Below are 6000 nucleotides of genomic sequence, written 5' to 3' on the forward strand. Positions count from 1 at the left end.
CGGGGAGGCACCTTTGGAGCGCCCCCCCCCCAGTTCAGGCGAGATCTAGTCTTCTGGATGTTGTACCCCTCTGGGATCCTTTTCCTGTAGGGGTTGTTCTCGTGTTTTTCTTGTTGTTCTCTGTTGTTTTAGTCCCTGTTCACCACTCCTTGTGGTTCTTTTGTAGAGCCTTGGCTCCATCTTTGCCCCCCTTTTGTACTGGTTCCTTTTTATTTTAATGAATGTGGTTTATCCACTTTTTCAAAAATCCAAAATATAATGGTGTCTTATGAGTTGTGAAAGAGAAATAAAAAAATATTTTCCTTTAATTAAAGCTCTTCTATATGCTTTCTAGGGTGATATATAGACTGCATATTCAAATTTTATTCTATATTATTTATTAATTTTAATATTTTTCATAATAATATTTTTTAAAATATTAGGTCGCCAATATTTAAAATTGTTAAAGATATAATTATCTGAAAATTTCTAATTTTTTTTATTCGTTTTGAATTGAATTTTTTAGCAACATTCTATTTAGTGTTGTGGTACTAAATGAAGACTTTGATAATTTTGTAACAATGGAAAAGCTATCCATATATTTCATTCAACGGAGAATGGGTTAAAATTTAAACAATTCAATTTTTGCTTCATACAAACTCAATTATGACCATTCAAATCAAACTGGTGTTGAGTTTTCGAGCTCAAAATTAATTTTTGGTCCAAACTTTGAGTTGAGTTGAGCTTCATCAAGCTTAGGTCAATAGTTTGTATATGAACATATAAAACTTGAATATAAACATATAAAACTATATAATACTATTATAGAATATATTTTATATTAAAAAATTTATTATAAAATTAAGAAAGAAAATAAACACAACAAACAAGTTAGAGAGAGTATAAAAATTGCAAGGTTCTTTCATTGATCTTTTCATTTTTATATACATGGGAGACAAAAAAAAAAACCTTTATATAATTACAATTCTTCTGAAATATATCACATTTAATTGTGAACTTTGTGTATAATTAACCCATTTTTTTTTGTCCATCCATGACAATTCAGTTGCCACAAACTTAATGCCAAGGTTGGTAAATCATATGTATGATATAGCTACTAAGATGAAACTAACCTCATAGGTGTATTTGTTCCAATTTTTTAGTATTAAATGAGCGTTTGGTTGCAAAGAGTGGAATGGAATGAAGTAGAAGAGTAATGAGAATGAGGAGGATTGGAAAAGGAATGTGAATGAAAATTTTGTTTGATTGGAATGATTGGAGAGGTAGTTTATTGGGAATGAGAAAAGTGAAAAAAAGAAAGTGTGATAAATTGACTTTTATGCCCTTATACAAATGAGTTGTGAAAATTATATTTTAAATATATATTTAAGTATTTATGTAAATTTTCAAAATTTTTGTTAATATCAGTAATTAGCAAGTAATTAACTATATTAAATAAATAATTACCAATTTAAATATATTTTTAAGTAAATATATTATGAACCATAATAATTATTTTTTTAGCCATTCATATTGATTAATGTACAAATTTGTTGTTAATATTATGATAAATAAATAATTAGTAGATTTAAATAACTAATTACAATTTGGTTAATGCCCTAAAAAAATATTTCCAAAAAAGAATTGGTGTCATTACGTTGCTAATCTCATCTATGGGCTTAGCAAACCCCACCTATGGGGTTGAAAACCTCTCTAATTATAACAAACATCAAATTACAACAATCATCATTCAACATTCATTCAACATACAACCATCAAAATATTTATAACAATCCAATCAAATCACAACAAAATCATACAACATTCATTCAACATACAAACATCAAAATATTTATAGCCATCCGATCAAATCACAACAAAATCATGCAACATTCATTCAACATGCAAACATCTAAATATTCTTAACCATCCAATCAAATTACAACAAACATCATTCAACATTCGTTTAACATTCATTCAACATACAAACATCAAAATATTTATTACCATCCGATCAAATTACAACAAACCAAAGAGATTACATACTAGGTGGGGTATAGCCAAAAAAAAAATTTCAATTGATCATCATCGTTAGGCAAAACCTGTAAGCAACATAGCATCATTGTCATAACCCATTTTAAATGAAAAGGAAATGGATAAGAAATAATTAGTGAGCTACAAAAGTACCTGTAGGATGAACATGACCTCATCATCAGAAAGACCTTCAATTTCAAAAATTACTTGAGGCAGTAAATTTCTTCTTTGGTGAATTTCAGCAAGAACAGTTTCATAAGCCTTCTCACGAGCTTGAAGGGCCACCTCACGAGCGTCATCACGTTGCACCTCACGAGTTGTGGCTTCAACTAGTGTCTTAAACACTTGACCAATAATTTTCACAAAATTTTGAAAATTTTGAGATATTTTATCCACTGATGGATCCATGGGAGCTTTTCATTTTCGACGTCCTCTTGAAGTGCTTGTCTTTGATTCTATAGGCGATGGGGCCGGATTAGGTTTCTCTATAGCCATGTAAGAATCATCACTCGCCATTTGAAAGAAGCCTGTTCGTCATCCAAAGTGATGTTCTCATGTGAATACTGCTCTGCATTATCCCCAATATCCCCTCTTGTACTTCCTTGAGCTCTATCTCTTGCGAAGACTGCAACCAAGTCATTAAAGGAAGGAAAAGCCTTGCCATACATACCACTTGCTTCCTTATGATTCTACATAACATAAGAAATAAGTTAATAATATAATATCAAATGTATAGTTCATTTTATAATCACCAAATAAAATTATGTGTACCTTAATATACTCATCATATGCACTTTTTTCACATTCAATAGTGCATCTCTCATAGTTCCAGTTGAAGCCACTTATTTGTAGAATATCAGCAATTGTAGTAGTCTTGCTTCTAAACAATTTTACCCGAGACTTGATGTTGGAAAATGCTTTCAAGGTGCTCGTTATAATCTTTTCTTTCACCATTTTTTTCAATTGGTTAAGGTAACCATTTCTAAACCCATTCTCCGCCCGCCATAATGTATTTGTAGATAACTCAACTAACGCATCAATAAGGGCTTTGTCTTCTTCCACGGTCCAATAATGCTTTGTTTTGTCCCTAAACCCTTGGTTGTGAATCTGACTCCATACTACTTAAAGAAAGAAACGCAATGGTCAACATTAAACCATAAATTATTTCAATAGATGTTAACAAGATAGCATGTCATGTAGACAATAGTACACAAAATTTCTATTTCACTTGACAAGATTACACAAAATGATGTTCACACCAAACTCATCAATAATGATGTTCACACCAAACACATCAACAGTGAAACCACAAAATGATGTTCACACCAAACTAAAAAAAAAACATAAAAGTCATAAAACATAAGTAACATATTTGAGTTCACATGGACTAATTAAATACAAAATGATGTTCTTTTTCGTTTCACGATCAAGTTGAATGCCAAGTGTTAAACATGTCAACGGCCATGTTATGCCTAAATTGTGTCCACTCGTCCGTTGGTTCAATGGCCGTAATATTTTCTATATCATCTTCTACATTTTTGTCTAGGGTTAGATTGTCAACTTCATCTTCGGCAGGGTCTTCTACCATCTCTCTTCTGATAAAATTATGGAGTAGACAACAAGCATTAATGATGCGTCGTTGGGTGACGATGTTATAAAAACTTGGGCTTGATAAAATTTTCCAACGGCTCTTTAGAAGACCGAATGTCCTCTTGATCACATTTCTTGCACTAGCGTGTTTCATGTTGAAAAATTCTTGAGGTGTAAGGGGTTGATGGCCATCGGCCCAAGAACTTAAGTGGTTGCGTTGTCCTCGAAAAGGCTCAAGAAAACCAGGGCTATTTGTGTACTCGGCATCCACTAAGTAGTAAAAACCTAGTAAATAGACAAAATTTTTAGTAAAAGGTTTGTGACCAATTTATTAGTAGGACTTGAGAGCCAATTAAAAAAAAATTCTTCTTTTTACCATCTGGAACCTTTAATCCATTAGGCTTGGTTACATCATCCCTAAGAACCCGGCCATCATGAGCTGATCCTTCCCAACCTGACAAGACATATATAAATTGCATGTCTTGACTGCAAACGGCAAGGACATTAGTAGTTATTTCGGATTTTCTTGATCTATATCTTGGATGATCAAATTTGGGTACATTCATACGTATATGTGTCCCATCTAATGCACCAAGACAATTTTATATTAAGTAAAAAAATAAATTATTAGTTACCGAATATCAATGAGTAGTACAAGGCTTAGTTTATTACCTTAAACCACTTCCATCTAAAATTATTTGAATTCTCTGGTACAGGTTCTGGTTTCTTCAAAATAACAGAATGACAGAGAATGACTGACTTCAATACAGCATGGAAATGCTGACTGACTGTCTCGCTCGATCGGAGAAAATCAAATTTAATTACTCTATTCTTAACATGGTGAGCAAGAATATTTAGAAACATTGCGACCATTTCGTGGACGGCAATGTTTATCGTGCCTCGTAACCCACCAGTTGTGGTTAATAATTGGCACAAATTATGAAAACAATGTCGATCCATGCGTAGCTTGTCAATGCACTTAACATCATTTTCAAAAACTATACGGTTTAGATACTCATGTTGTTAACGGCGTCTAGTAGATTTCGATGAAATCTGATGTTGAATCATTCTTTGTCTTTCATTACGTCATTTTGTCAAACATGTAGTGATCATGAGTGTCATTACGTACATATAGCATATGATAATAACGCAATATAGCCGAAGTTGTTTAAGCTTGGTCATGTTGTCAAAATCTAAAAGTTAACAATGACACATATATTAATTCCCCTCATCTTAACTAAAAAAAAAATGAAAGTAACTTGAAAGAAAATCTAAAACTATTTATTAAAAAAATCTCATGTAAAAAAAACATTAATATGAAGTAACTTAAGACTATTGCATAATCACAACAAAGAATTATTCACAGTTCTTTTTAATTACATCCCAAAACAAAATATGCATAATCAATATATATATAAGCACAATAAAGAATTATTCACCGTTTCTTTTAATCGCACCCCAAAACTAAACATGCATAATCAATAAATATAGAGATAGGATTGGTGAGAGAACTAGGGACACAACCTTTTTAGAGTGATATAAAAGCATCTTGATCATCATAATTGTTAATAACTTTAAAAAAATTAAAATAAAAATCCCTTAGACTAAGTAGATAATTATGTATATATATAAATAATAATGGGTTGTATAACTCCATTTTCCCCACTTGATCGATAATGAAAAGATGATGCATGTGGGAATATATATAATTCTTATAGTTTAGTTGGATCATAAATTAAAATAACTTCTATATGCAGTATTTGATCTAGCTAGCTTTTTTGACTCATGTTCATGCATGCAAGATGCTCAATGAAATGACGTCTCGTGGCTGGTTTAATTAAGTCTGAAGTATTTTTATTTGCAAACCATGGAAAAACTGTGAACATGACATGGGATTAATATACTTCTATATTTTAAACTTTTTCTAACTTCACAACAGTTGTATCAAGAAAGTAATTAACTAGTAAAAATCAGGTGGAGTTCATATCACTTAATTATTGGTTGAATTATGTTTGTATTATCCTGTGCAACACCTAGAATTTATACTTCTTAGTTCTCATGTGCCTAGTTGTTTAATTCTTATGAATTAGTTAGTTTGCCTTGCTCAGTCATTAATATAGAGAATGATGTTGGTTCAATTATGTTTGCCTCGCTTGTAATATATATAAACAGAATGATGAGTTCAGTCAGTATGATCACACACAATGATGTAAAACTTGTATATTCTCTTGGTGGATCACTTCAACTCAGATTGGTAGATGATCCTTGTCTTGTTGCCTTACTTTATTCACAATAAACAGAGCATTTATTAAGGAAAAAACTAAAAACTAGAAAAATAAAATCATGCTAAAGTGGGTAGACCTAACCGCGGTTCGGTTTGAACCGATGAATCGAACC

This window comes from Dioscorea cayenensis, chromosome 1, assembly GCF_009730915.1.
Source record: "Dioscorea cayenensis subsp. rotundata cultivar TDr96_F1 chromosome 1, TDr96_F1_v2_PseudoChromosome.rev07_lg8_w22 25.fasta, whole genome shotgun sequence".
Taxonomy (NCBI): domain Eukaryota; kingdom Viridiplantae; phylum Streptophyta; class Magnoliopsida; order Dioscoreales; family Dioscoreaceae; genus Dioscorea; species Dioscorea cayenensis.